The sequence below is a fragment of the Mauremys mutica genome, chromosome 3, assembly GCF_020497125.1.
Source record: "Mauremys mutica isolate MM-2020 ecotype Southern chromosome 3, ASM2049712v1, whole genome shotgun sequence".
Classification (NCBI taxonomy): domain Eukaryota; kingdom Metazoa; phylum Chordata; order Testudines; family Geoemydidae; genus Mauremys; species Mauremys mutica.
In genome coordinates this window covers 201,275,258-201,290,344 of record NC_059074.1, presented here as the reverse complement: position 1 = coordinate 201,290,344, position 15,087 = coordinate 201,275,258, and the positions used below count along the sequence as shown (strand labels likewise).

The following is a 15,087-nucleotide window of genomic DNA, read 5'->3' as shown; positions in this document are numbered from 1 at the left end:
GCTTTGACAGGCATGAAAATACCTGTTAGCTTTGGAAGGCCAACTCATTGATAATTCTGGAAGCCTTCAGAACAATGGAATAAGATTGGAGGCACTTTCATAAAGCTCTGATGGTATTTCAAACAAGTTGCTTGGTCTTCACTTACTCACACAGGTGTAAATCAGGAGTAACCTGTTTTGTAATCAGTGGAGTTACATTGGTGTAAAACCAGTTCAAATGTGAGGAGAACCAAGCCTGATGAGTTTTTACCTCTTTGTAATCCTTTTGCCAGGATTGCAGAAGTACTGTGGGCCAAATTCTGCTCCTTATACTAGTGTGGATCTGGAGTAACTCTATTGGCATCAGTGTAATTACTTTGGATCCATGTTGGTATAACTGAGGACAGGATCTGTCCCTAAAAGACTTGCTCCCCAGTTGTATGCTAAGGACCCAATTCTATTATCTGATACGTGGCAACTACTCCCACTATGAAAGTGACGGCAAGTATCTGAGAGCAGAATTGGCAACTAAGACTTTTTGGCTAGAGACCACAGCATCCTCTGCCAAATTGCCCAGTTCATTACTCTCAGATGTATAATAGTGGAATTTTTTTACCCTGGATATAGTCTTGATATCCCTGACCGTACTGGATAACCTCTTATTGTCTTTAATAAGCATTGCAATTAAGGAATTTTGTCCTGGGGCTGAATTTTCCATCTCAGTTACCCATGGCTCTACAGCGTCTATTCTTCCTATGAATCCTTCTACTGTTCTTTTAATCAGGTCTATTGACTCCTGCAGTCTATCTAATCCGTTATGCATGAGGTCCCTGGCTTTTGGAAATGGAGTTCTTTACCTCGAACAAAGTCAGCCTCTGTTCCTGAGCAACGAGGACAGCTTACCGAGGCAGCGCGTATACTGTCTTTTTGCTCTTCAGATGGACAAGGTTTTCATAAGAAAAATCATTTTATTCTTACCACATTTCTGGGTTAAGAGTGCTCAAACTCTCTTCTGCCATTAAAACTTGGAGCCAACAGGGTAAAACAAACGGAAAAAAAAAAAGAGAAGGAAAAGAAAAACTAACTAAGATTCCTAAAACCAGATGAAACACTATTTTCAACATTCTCCCTGCTGTTCCTGCCCATGTACTTCCCATACTTTTCCTCCAAAAGAATGTTTTGTTTAACGACCACAAAATCCAGTTATCAGAGCCTCCTTGGAAAAGGTGAACGCTGAGAGGTGTGTGTATGTGTGTGGGGGAGGAATACAAGGCGGGAAGGGTAAACAAGTTGCAGAGTGAGTGGGGAGGAAGATCAGGAACTGATGTTTTGGAAGGAGAAGGAGGGACTGTGGGAACCATTAACCAAGGGAGAAAACCACAGCGAGGTCTGCAAAATGGGCTGACGAAGCGCTCTTTCCGGTTTGCGACAAAACAGCCATTAGTGGGTTGTCGGATTGTTTGTCAGACAGTTTATGCACATCTTAGGTGGAGTCGAATGTACTAAAATAATGCCACTGTCAAGCCGTATTCTTATTTTATTGGAATATTTATGCAGTCCAGACACTGTGATGCACTCATATAAGTCAGTGAACTCTATAGAAATGGGGTGGTGGGAGGAAAGGATTTGCCGACTTGTATGGCTATTGAGACTATCCAGAGTTATCATAATTAATGATAACAAATATTTTGGCGGGGATCAGAAATGTCATGCTTCATGGATTAAGCCAATCTCTAACTGTTAGAAATTAGGATGAGACCCAATGTGCAAGGAAGATTATCCCACATCTGCCTTCCTCTGAAGTATCTGTACTAGCCATTGTCAGAGACAGGCTCCTGGACTAGATGGACCATAGGTCTGATCCAGTCTGGCAGTCCCTGTGTTTCTGGTGATCTTGTATGTTACTATAGTTAGCTAAGAAATTTTGAGCCACCTGTGTGATCTTTTTTTAAAGTTGTTGATGTCCTTTTAAAGGCCTAATGCTTCCTTTGGGCACTTGCTTGCTGCTCCTGTGAACCTGTACATATGAACAAAAATTGAAGCTAAGTAGCTATTGTTTTTGGCTGAAGAGGTTTTCTCATACAGCAATTTTGTTAATGGATTATTTATATAATTTTCCATCACAGAGTTATTTTTTTTCCTTAAGAAGGAGAGGCAATTTATTGTGTTCTGTAAAATGTTATGTAAAGATTTTAAATCATATGATGATTTTATTTGATATTTATGTTGCAGTAGTCAGGGCCGGCTCCAGACCCCAGCGCGCCAAGCGTGTACTTGGGGCAGCCTGCCGTGGCGGGCGCTCTGCCTGTCGCTGGGAGGGCGGCAGGCGGCTCCGGTGGACCTCCTGCAGACGTGCCTGTGGAGGGTCCGCTGGTCCCGCGGCTCCGGTGGACCTCCTGCAGACGTGCCTGTGGAGGGTCCGCTGGTCCCGTGGCTCCCGTGGAGCATCCGCAGGTGTGCCTGCGAGAGGTCCACGGGACCAGCGGACCCTCCACAGGCACATCTGCAGGAGGTCCACCAGAGCTGTGGGACCGGCGACAGCCAGAGCGCCCCCCACGGCGTGCTGCCCTGCTTGAGGCGGCGCAAATCCTAGAGCCGCCCCTGGCAGTAGTGCCCAGAGCCACAAACCATGATTGGGACCCCATTCTGTACAAACACATGAGGACATGGTCCCTGCCCTGAAGAGGTGACAATATGCAAAGACAAGTGGCACATAAAGGGTTCGGTTTGTGGGAGAGGGATACAATCCAATATATGCACACCTCTACCCTGATATAACGCTGTCCTTGGGAGCCAAAAAATCTTACCACATTATAGGTGAAACCGCGTTATATCGAACTTGCTTTGATCCCCCCGGAGCGCTGCTTTACCGCGTTATAGCCGAATTCATGTTATATTGGTTCCTGTTATATCGGGGTAGAGGTGTATATACATTGTGTAACGCATGACAATTAATGTCACCCCCGCCCCTCAGTGTAGTCTCTGACAAGTGGGTTATTTCCTAATGTTATCCTAATCAGGAAATGAGCATATAGCTGTTATAGATTAGATTAGTAATGTGTCCATCACTGTGAGATATATATATATATATATATGCCCAGGGTACAAGCATGAACTTCAGGCACTTGAACTGAGTGCGCAAGGAAATATCTGGAGAGGGAAAACATTGTTGCGTGTCTGCGTATTAGCACGGTAGAAGTTTTTGTAACTGAGGGCTGAGAGATTCTCTCCATATGTGTGGGGTGGAGGGCTGGGTTCATGGTCACCTGAGATTGTGGGTGAAATCATGACACCATTGAAGTCAGTGGGCGTTTTGCCACTAATTTCAGTGGGGGCAGTGTGTGTGTGAGAGAGAGAGAGGGAGAGAGGAATAAATAGTAGAATTTGGCTAAGCAGGAGGAAAAACATGATGGAAGATATCAGACAAGATGCAAAATAAATGAAGAAAGAAAAAGAAAAATTCAGAAAGGTCTGATGTAAAAATGAGAGATAGGAGAGAAAATGAAAAAAAGTAAGAAATGTGAAGAAGAAAAAAAATCGAGAATTCATTCAGTAGGCAATTAAGTTTGGATAAAATATTTTATTCATTTGTTTCTCCTCTTCTCCCCTCCTCAACCCTTATGCTGAGCCCTGTCATTGAGAACTGCCAGAACATTTGCCCGGTGGATATTTTTCGTCAGATTGGCCCACATTCATACCTCGTGTGCATGGGAGCTGCAGATTTATGCTTTTATTGTTTTCATACGAGGTTAGAAAGAAAACGACTGAGATAATGGGGCGGGGGGGGGGAAGCTGCTTTTTTGTTGTTTTGTACAGTATTTCCACCTGTTTGGAACCAAGCACCACAGAAAATTCCACAAAATGCCTTTCCTCAATAGATTTCCAGTCCCAATGTGTTTGCTTAATATTAGTTCCAAATTTTATACAAAGTGGAACAGCTTCAACAAGAGCGATTGAGAGGGTCCCACCTTGGAATACCCAATGATTAGGGCACTTACTCAAGAGGTGGGAGATCTGAGTTCAAGTCACTGCTCCATATCTGTAGAGGGGGGGATTTGAACCTGGGTCTCTTACACTGTGGGTGAAGTTCCCTAACCGCCTGGCTATTGATTATGGGGCAGGAGGGGGTACTTCTCCTTGGCTGTGTTTTGTGCTGGGTCCTTTCCAGTAGGCGTGCTCAGAGGCTGCCTAAGAGCATGATTTCTAGATCAGTGGTTTTCAAACTGCGGGTCGTGACCCAGTACTGGGTCATGGAATGGAAGGCACTGGGTCGCGGCGGCTCTGCTCAGCACCACCAACCGGGCCGTTAAAATTCCTGTTAGCAGGGCTGCCTGGTTCAGGCAGGCTAGTCCCTGTCTGTTCCAACACTGCGCTGTGCCCCGGAAGTGGTCAGCAGCAGGTCCGGCTCCTAGGCGAGGGGGCTATTAGGCTCCATGCGCTGCCCCCACCCCAAGCACCAGCTCCGCACTAACATTGGATGGTTCCCGGCCAATGGGAGCTGGGTGCGGCAGTGCCTGTGGGCGAGAGCCGCGCTCGCACCTCCACATAGGAGCTGGACCTGCTGCTGGCCGCTTCCGGTGTGCCAGGACAGCTAGGAAGCCTGCCGCTGCACCCCCGCTGTGCTGCTGACCGGGAGCGGCCCGAGGTAAGCCCGTGCCCCAACCCAGCGCCCCAATCCCCTGCCTCAGCCCTAAGCCCCACCCCAAATCTGGAGCCCCTTCCTGCACCTCAAACCACTCATCCCCAGCTCCACCCCAGAGCCTGCACCCCCAGCCCAGAGCCCTGACCCCCTCCTGCACCCCAACCCTCTGCCCCAGCCCAGAGCCTCCTCTCACACCCTAAACCCCTCATCCCCAGCTCCGTTGGCTCATGGCATCAACAATTTTCTTCAACTGGGTTGTCAGAAAATTTTTTTGAAACCCACTGCTCTAGATCCAGTCTTGCAGGTGTGGTAGATGGGGAAGAATCTAGTTTGTGAATCCTGCAGAGGCTTACGCATGAGTTAGGCCGAACTGCCTAATGGTTTCAGGACTTAAGTGTCTGTGCTCATACCCAGTAGAAATTTAGGCACTATGGAAACTTTACTAGTGACAATGTTGGCACCTAGAGACTTCGATGCCTTTGGAGTTAGGCAGCAGCTGAACAGTGGCTTTGTGAAGGCAAGTGGCACCTAAATTTTGGACATGGGCCCTAAAGTGGTATTTAAGCACCTAAGTCCCTAACCACAAATCTTTTGTGGTTTGCCCATTTCTGGAGAGAACCCTTGGTTTTTTTTTCCCCAAGAGATTCCCACTTTATCTGCTGCAGTTCACACATCGCTGTTGTGGCTCCATTTAACAGGACTCAGAGATTAGAAAACAGGACATGTGTTTAGTAGTTACGGAGCCTGCCTTGTTGGCAACTGTTTACCTAAACAAATCCTCCTTGATTGCAACGCCTGTGAAAATTGGAATCAGAGCACATGGGTGCTGCTCAGCATAAGAATTTCTCTTTACTGGCTATGTAAATATCTATGTGGCGAAGTGAATTGTCATGCAAAGCTTTGACGATGATTCTTACAGTTCCGTCTGTTCTGTTTGTGTACAACCACTCAGATCGATTAAGTGTAAATTTTCTAAACTCAACAGGTTGTGTAAGCCAAAAAAGTAGGAGGTGACTCCCAAAAAGAAGCAACTGCCAGATCTTAGAAGCAAATATTGAGCTATTGGGTCTGAAACACAGTGTACAAGTGTTCCTTTGCCAAGACTTGCTTGTTTGAGAACATGGAGTGGTGAGGCTGCTATCTGGTTACATTGTGTTAAACAGGCAAAACATATGGAATGCTGAGTATTGCTTAAAAATGCATGCAAATTCTGCTTTTCAGATGTGCTTATATTTTTGACTTCTAATTATTTGTTTTTCAAAATTCAGAATTTTTGTTAAACATTTAAATGAGAAGGGGGGGAGTAAAACTATTCTACGTTACGTAAGTGCATCTTTTCACTGTTTGATGAACCCCAGGCTTTGGAAGCCTGTATTATAAACAAGATGACAATGAGTTGGTTTTTTTTTTTTTTTTGCATTCTGAACTGGCAGTTGGGAAAATGGTTTTGGAATTGCTGCCTGGGTTATCAGATAATTAACATGCCGAGGGGTTGCCTGGGCTGCTTTTCAAAAATTCAAAATACTCTTTCCAGATATCTTAGATTTGGAAGAATTTGACCCTTTTTAATTTGTTATGCAATGAGTCTTTATATAGATGAACTGAGCAGCAGAACAAACACCTTTTGTTGCAGGAAAGGAATGTTTCACTCATCTCAGTAAACAAGGCCCCCGAATTATCCAAAGCACATGCCCAGTTTCTGTGCATGCAGTGCCTGATGGTCACATGCAAGGTGAAGGGACCGTTTCTATCATCGAGTCTGACCTTCTGCGTAACACAGGCCAAAGAACCTTATCCAGGAATTTCTGCATCAAGCTTAGAACATTAGGTTGAGCTATTGTATATCTTGTAGCAAGACATCCAGTCTTGATTTAAAGACTGCAAGTGGAGAATTTTCCAGGTCCATTATGTCAGTTGTTCCAATAGTTACTCTCACTGTTTAAACATTTGCATCATATTTCTAGTGCATTTGCCTAGCTTCCGCTTCCAACTAGTTCATCTCATTAGTTTTTTGTTTTTCTTTTTCCTGGATTAATCAGAAATCTCATCCCCATGTAAGTACTTGTAGACCGCAATCTGGTCACTTCTTAACCTTGTCTTGGATAAACCGAATAGATTGTGCTTAAATTTCACCCTGTAAGGCAGATTTTCCAGACCTGAAATCATTCTGGTAGCTTGGGTCTGAACCTCTTTGAATTTTTCATCATCTTTTTTGAAGTGTGGGCACAATATTGCATATCACGTGGGAAGTATGGTGGCAAAACTGGGAGTGGAACCTGGGTTTCTTGAGTTCCAGGTGAGCATCCTGAACACCTATGCTATTCCTAAAGGTAATAATTGGAGATATACCAATCTCCTAGAACTGGAAGGGACCTTGAAAGGTCATTGAGTCCAGCCCCCTGCCTTCACTAGCAGGACCAAGTACTGATTTTGTTCCAGATCCCTAAGTGGCCTCCTCAAGGATTGAACTCACAACCCTGGGTTTAGCAGGCCAATGCTCAAACCACTGAGCTATCGTTCCCCCTAAGGAAGGGATAGCTTCCTTTCTAAGTACAATCTAAGTACAGGATTGTACTTAGAAAGGAAGCTATCCCTTCATTTCTAAGTACAACCCTGTAATCCTTGATTTAACTCCATGGGAGTTTGGGGTGCATGAGGAATAGAGGATGAGGCTCTTAGGGCCAGATTTTTAAAGGTATTTAGACTCCTAAAGATGCAGGTAGGTGCCTAATGGGATTTTCAAAAGTTGCCTAGGTACCTAAATACCTTTTATAACTCTAACCCTTAATGATCTTTTTTTCTTCATTGATTTATCCGCAGTGAGCATTTTTTCCACATCTTCTTTAGGCAATTTATTGCACAGACATTTTGGAATAATATTTTTCCTCTTTGTAAATTATGTAGATAAATAATCAGTGACCTAAGGAAATTTTTTACTCTGCTAAAATGTTAAAAATTAAGAGCCGGCTTTTGCTTGAACTGTTCAATTCTAACAGATGAGCAGTTTTCCTCGTCTACTGACTGTAGACGTATCACAGTATATTGGCAAGGTCATAAAAGCTAACGGACCTGATTCTCAGTTGCACTAAGACCATTTTACATCACTTTGGAACCATAACAAGGTCTTAAAGTGGGAGCAAATTATATGTTTCTCCCACTTTGAGGATCCTTTTATATTGCTGAGGTGATGCAAGTTGGCTTTAATGTAAATGGGAATCAGGCCCTAAGCATGTTTATTAAAACATATGAAGGCTAAAGCATCAGTAATGAGCAGAGTGAATACTACAGAAAACACCCTTTAAACGTGAGGCAGTGTAGCTGTGGTGATACTGTATGGAATGGATACTTGCTGCGGGCTGGATCACATCCTCCCATTCTAAAACCAGTGGGAAATGGCCTCACAAGGAGGAAATCCAACACAGACATCCTGTCATGGAGACTCCATCAGGCTGGTCTCCCTGCTGAATAGGGCCTGGAGCGGTCTCCAGTTAAAGCAGTGGATCCTCTAGAGCAGGGGTCGGCAACCTTTCAGAAGTGCTGTGCCGAGTCTTCATTTATTCACTCTCATTTAAGGTTTCGCGTGCCAGTAATACATTTTAACCTTTTTAGAAAGTCTCTTTCTATAAGTCTATAATATATAACTAAACTATTGTTGTATGTAAAGGAAATAAGGTTTTCAAAATGTTTAAGAAGCTTCATTTAAAATTAAATTAAAATGGAGAGCTCTTAGACCGGTGGCCAGGACCCGGGCAGTGTGAGTGCCACTGAAAATCAGCTTGTGTGCCGCCTTTGTCACACGTGCCACAGGTTGCCTACCCTTGCTCTAGGGTATACTTGGATCTGGATGGGAATCTTCAGGAGGCCAGGGCCATTTACTTCCCTGATATCTGCTGTGGCTCTGTCCTTCAACAGGGCCCCCTGCACCCACAACCCTGCTTAAACATGGGGAGGAGACTGAGTGGGAAAGGTAATTTAGCCTCAGGACGATGCAGGGCTGGAGGGCAGATGTGTTTGTCACCAGTCCCCTTCTCCTGGCCTGGTCATTCCTTCCCCGAACCATGGGTAGATCCCTAAACCTGCTGATATCTGGGGTCAGAGGGATGCTGCTGTGGTCCTGCATGGGAAGAGTGAGATTGGCATGTAGAGAAATCATCTCCAGGTGTATATCTGAGGAGCCCCATCTTCCTGTCTCTCCCTTCCCCTCCCAAGGATGCATGTTAGTTATTGAACCTGGGAAAGAAGTCTCACAAACTAGCGTGAACTGGCTATCCAGTTGTGGTGGTGGTAGTCCGGGGGGGATGTGTTCCTTACTCTATCTGTTGCACTGGTGACCTTAGCAGAATGACTGGAAATCAGTATTACAAAACAGAACAGCGTAACGTGTGACATTTTATTGCTGATCCTCATGGTTGATTTTTGTTGCCTTTTTTTTTTTTAATTTAAATCACTGGTTTCCAGAACACACACGTTTTTTTTTTCTCTCCTTGTAGCCGTTTACTGTTGCTGATACTCAACGTTAGCGAGTATATAGGATGTGAACTTGAGTCAAGTGTTTAAGCGTTAAATCAGGTTCCCACCAGTGTTCTTTACTGCCAGTGAAAGGTGAACATTCAGCATAAATACCATATTTAAACACTCATCAGATATTTATGATTGGGAATGAATGACCCAACAACGATGCAGTTAAACTAAAATGTGCAGTTTACCTTTATGAAAATGAAAACTTTTACTCATATTTGAAGTGTAGTTTTTAATTGTTTTAACTATAACTATGTTAGGTGTGTTCACTTTCTAAATGTATATCCGGTATAGCTTGTTTCTCCAACTTACAATTGGTAGTTTCCCATAGGAAATGATCATTATTGGTATTATAAAACCACTTCATATTTATCCTGTTTGGGAAATGAAAGTTTTGCAAAACTCAGAATAAAGTATGCCCCCAATTATGCTAATCACTTGTACCACAAATGATCCACTGGAATGTTTAATAGCTTCGAAGTCACCTAACATTCTCTTACAATGCAAAAAACCCCAACCCTCCTCACCATCCCAAACAACAACAAAACCCAAACAAAACAAAACAAAAATATTAATTTAATAACATTAAATTTTGTCATTTGCAGAAAACGGGAAAAAAAGAACACCACCCTCAGCCCGCCCTCTCACTCACTTCCTGCATGTATTCTCTGAATGAATTGGGATCTCAAACAAGTTTTGTGGTTTTTTTTTTTTAGATTTAGTTAATTTTAAAAGCACCTTCAGTACACTTTTGTTAATGAGTTCAAGATAGCTAAGCAGACCATGGTGTCCATTTGTTACTGCTTACTCATTTTAGTGAGAATTTTAAAGGATGCTTTTACTACAGTTGGGTTTTTTGCTAAAGAGACTTTTTTTTTTGTTAAAGGCATTTAGAATAATAAGCAATTTTTAAAAAAAAACCCATAAATACTCTAGTGTTGCAAGCAACATCAAAGCTTCTCTTTCTTATACTTACAACACATGACCCAGTGGAATGATCAGATGATATTGCAGACATAAGGAACACATGGGTTGTCTGTAGAAAAATGTTGAGGGTGGTATGGTGCTTGTTTACAAGTTGTTTAGTCCTTTTTGCTTGAGTATACATGTTAGCAATGAATTTTGATAGGCGGCTTGCATACCCACTGAAGTTGAGACGATCTATCATTATGCCACTTTGAACTTGATCATATGTGGAGATGCATGGCGGAAGAAGAGTAAATCCATGTGTAGAAAGCACATGGGAGAATAGTGTCTGAGAACAAGGTGATCTCGACTGAAAAGGAAAGTTAGTGTAGCAGGAACATCCTGTGTCATAATAGCATATACACCATAAATGTGCAAAGTCATCTCTTCTAATAATATTCAGCTCAATGTAGAATTTTCACAGTACCTCTCTGTTGCGAGTATTACCGTGATGTGGGAAGGGACCAAACCCAATTCGTAAGTACTGGGAAGTGAGATGGCCTTCTCCATGAGGCAAGCTAGAAAATAGGTTGCATGTGTTTTCATCCAACAAATGCCTCTGTGAAGACCATGCAAAAGGTAGGACTTCTCTTTCCCGCCTGCAGCCGGAGGCAGAGAATGACGGTGCCAATCCTATGTGGTTTCTGGATTTTTGTGGGGTTTTTTTGCTCTAGTGCCAGTAAGGCGCTCAGCTATCATGGCAATTGATGACTTTATAAAAACAGAGGTGGGATGATAGTGTGGCAGAGTGCATTCGGAGGGAAGGCTGGGGTGTGGTTTTTTAGTTTTGCATTCCATGGCCTCTTCCCCTACTAAAAGAAATGTCAGTCCTTCAGGTGAACATCCTCTTTTCCCACTCCTTTGTGGAGGGATTGGGGCTGAAATGGGTTCAGTTTCAATTGATAAGCTCTGCTGAAGCATAAGCTCACTCCAAAATGCCACCCACCTGCATCAATGGGTGGGGGACGTTCATGGGGCTGGCAGTGAAAGGGGGACAGCCCAAACAACAAGGGAGGGAGGGAGTTGCTAAGGGGACACTAGGTAGCTCCTCCTATAGGAGTCTCTGGCACCCATTGGCCAGCTGGTGAGAGGGACAGCTGATTGGATAGCACTTCCCAGCTTTCAGTATTTAGCCCAGCACAGGGACCACGTGGAGCCTCTTTTGGTGCAATTCTAGCAGCCCACCCAAACTAGGAATGGGAAACCAGCCCGACAGATGCTGCAAATCTAGCCAGTTGCCTGTTTGGGGATCAGGAAGGAATTTTTTCTCCCATGGGATAATTGGCAGAAGACCAGGGAAGTTTTTGCCTTCCTTGCAGCGCTTGCGAGCCACAGGGAGCTAAGTAGGAATGCACATGGTACCTAACTCACGTACTGGGTGCTGTTGCTTACTTGTTGCAACTTGCGGCCAGTTTCCAGTGTGGTTAAGAGAATAAAATGAATGGTTCCCAGAGGTAAAAGGCCTGGGATTTTGGTGGTGGGCCTTGGGCTCATGGGATAAGGTGAGAACTTGTGGCCTTTGCAGGCTGAAGTCAGACCCTGTGGCTCTCGTGGGCTGAGGCCCCACCCTGCTGCACCCTCTGTCCTCCTTGAGGGGGAGGGGTGCTAGGACAGAGAGAGAGCTGAGTCCTGGGGTGGGGAAGGGAGGTAGGCGGAGAAGAGCCTAACCTGCATTATGGGCTATATGGTAAAAGGAGCCCTGTAACCCTGGCGCCAGTTACAAGTTATATGGGAAGGAGCCCTGGAGCCCCTGCACTGGAACCAATGAACTGCCTGGTATAGGAGAGTATGGGTGATGGGCAGGTAACGCCCTTCCTTTGTGCTAAAAGTTTAATACAAGTTGCAGCCTGCCACTTAATTCCATGCATGTGCCTATCCTCATTTTGTCGCTGTGTCCACATCAGTGGTATCGAGCAGGGTGGTAAACAGTTTGGAGCACTTGTGTGCATGTATGCGAGATGCGTTACAGCTGGATTGCACGGAAGAAATGGTAAGAGTACATTTTTCTGGCATAGGCCAAGCTGGACGGTTAGTTGATCCCATTCTCATTTGATATCAGGGTCAGTGCAAGGTGCTGTAGTATGGCTGGGTTACAATCTCTTTATTGGTGCTGAGACTTCCTTGCTCTGGACTACTAACTAGCATTACTGTATTCAGCAAGAGTCAAATGCTCAGTTGTTGACTCTAGATTCATCAGACAACAAATTTTAAGCTCCAGAGCCGTAGAAACATTTTAAAATTTTTGGCCAAAACCGCTGAATTTTAAAAAATGAATCTCAAATTCTGTTTTTCTGTTTGATCTTTTACCTGCCTTGTTATAGGTACATTGGTTTCTCTGAAAAGAGATTATGAATTCACAGTTTTGAATGACTGAAACATTTTTAAACTACTATCCAGAACTCCTGAAAACATTATATATCAGAACAAATATTTCAAAATATAATTATCTTGAAATTAAAGTAGTATTGCATTTTCTCACTTACATAATCAGACAAATTTCCTTTGATACAGAAGACTGGCATTGCTTGAAAAAGGTTTTTTCTTTTGGTAAATTTTGAGGATAAAAATCAACAAAAGACTGGATGGAATGCTTTACCCCTGGGACTGATTATCCTAATATACTCTCAGTTACTGTGCATCTAGTGTGCTGTTTCAGAAAATATTAGGAGGGCTGAAAGCTAACATTTGCAAATCTACTCAAATTGAATTACAAATCTTGCTGGTAAACAAAATATTTGCTGCACCATGTCAGTTCGGCTTAGCTATCTGGATATATCACTTGGGCATCTTTTTCAGAGACTTTGGGGGAAAAAAAATTTGAAAAATGCCTACCTTTTTTGCATGAGATGTTTCGTATGGGTTGTGTTTGAACAGATGAACACATATGGTATATTAATCTTCTGGAGGGAGATGGGTTTTTCTAATTTGAAGTGGGAGAAAAGTGATCTTTATAAAGATTGGAGTAAATGACAGAAATTTACATTGCTTCAGATATAGTTAGCTGGCTGCAAATAACCATATTTGTCAAATTAAAAGTACTCTGGTAAAATGAATGTAGGCAGGATTGCATGCAAGAATTATGGTTTCTATAAATTTATATACATACTGTGCACGTGCACCATAGTAATAAATATAAACAGCAGTAATTTTCTAACAAAGAACTGCAAGTTTTAAATATTTGGCATTGTTGAAAGATAGCTTTATCTGTCCCAAAGATTAAAGATGGTATTCTAGTATAGAACCTATTACCATATTTACAGTAGTAGGCTATATCTTAGTACCTTTCCCAGACCTGAAGAAGAGCTCTATGTAGCTCAAAAGCTTTTCTCTCTCACCAACAGAAGTTGGTCCAATAAAGATATTCCCTCACCCACCTTGTCTCTCCAAGATCCTGTGACCGACACAGCTACAACAACACTGCAGACAATAATTAGCCATTGTGTAATTTTTCTGACTGCCCTAATTATTTTTTTTTCTCCGTATGAAGCCCGCTGATACAGGTCTCAATGCTATTCACTGAGCCAATGAGTCAGGTGTGTCTCCTGATGGTAATTCTGCTTTTAGACCAACGGGGACAATGTGATCCAGTTTTTCCTCCCTTCCAGGTGCAATTATGGGTCTCGATACAATAAAAATATAGTAATTGAATACCTACAGAGGTTCCTATGACATATTTTTCCATTTATTTTAAATTTGAAAGCTAAAATATCTTAATTGATAATCCCAGAAGGGTTATTTTTCATGAGCTCATTTTTTTTTCTGAGATTATATATTTTTTCAGGCTATTGTCAGTTGTGTAAATTTAGCTATCAAACCGATTTAGGGCCTGATCCTGCTCTCACTGAAGTGAATGACAGAACTCCCATTGTCTTCAGTGGCACAGGATCTGAGTAAATGGGGCAGATCTGCAGCTGGGTACATGGACTTCAGTGGAGCTATGACAGTTTATACCAGTTGAGGATCTGCCCCATATCAATAATAGATTAGAAGGATTATTATCTAAGGATCTGCTCTAAAGCCCACTGAAATCAACGGGAGTCGGCTTCCCATTGACTTTAATGGGCTTTTAATGCGGCCCTAGATAAATTCATGTTTTTTTTTTTTAAATTTATCCATCTCCTGTATTTTATTTCATCCTCCTTGTTCCTTTAGGTTTTAGTTGGGAATGGACAACTGAGGTTGTTGGCAAAACTATATGAGATTAGGGAGAGATCTTGAGTCAAGATTCTGCGTCCAGGGTGAATGCATTGTCTCTGCAATTAGTGGTGATAGTGCTATTTCTGGTTAGAACTGCTGATGTACTGGCAATATTTTATTTTGGTGTGTTTGTGGAGCTAACACAAATAGATGTAAAAGCAGCAAAGAGTCCTGTGGCACCTTATAGACTAACAGACGTATTGGAGCATGAGCTTTCGTGGGATGCATCCGATGAAGTGGGTATTCACCCACGAAAGCTCATGCTCCAATACGTCTGTTAGTCTATAAGGTGCCACAGGACTCTTTGCTGCTTTTACAGATCCAGACTGACACGGCTACCCCTCTGATCCTTGACAAATAGATGTGAATACAAGCGAGTTTAGCTGCTGTTGTCAGCACACTTTGGGCACCACCTCACAACCCTCAGTCCCCCCTGAGCAATTCCATGAGAACATGAGAAGAAGGGCTGTATGAGGCAGTGTGCTCCAATGGACAGGACAGTGGCCTAGGGACAGAACTCAGGTCTGCTGGGTTCTAGCTCTGCCACTGACCTTGGGCATTTCAAGGTCATCTCTCGGTGCCTATGTTTCCTTTGCCTGTGACCTTGTAAACTCTTTGAGGAAGTGGCTATCTCTTACGTATTTATACAGTACAAAACGCAATGGGTTCCTGATCTCCACTGGGGCTTTCTGTATTGCAAATAATCAGAGTAGGGATAGGCCTTTTATTTGTGAATATTTTCTACCTCTGTTTTCTCTCACGCACAAGATTTTCATTACATCTCT

General features: G+C 43.1%; 1 protein-coding gene across 1 annotated transcript in view; it reads left to right on the top strand.

Annotated features, from left to right (window-relative positions):
* PLCB4 (phospholipase C beta 4) overlaps positions 1-15,087 on the top strand; it is a 362,644-nt gene that overhangs the window by 77,989 nt on the left and 269,568 nt on the right. The window lies entirely within an intron of this gene.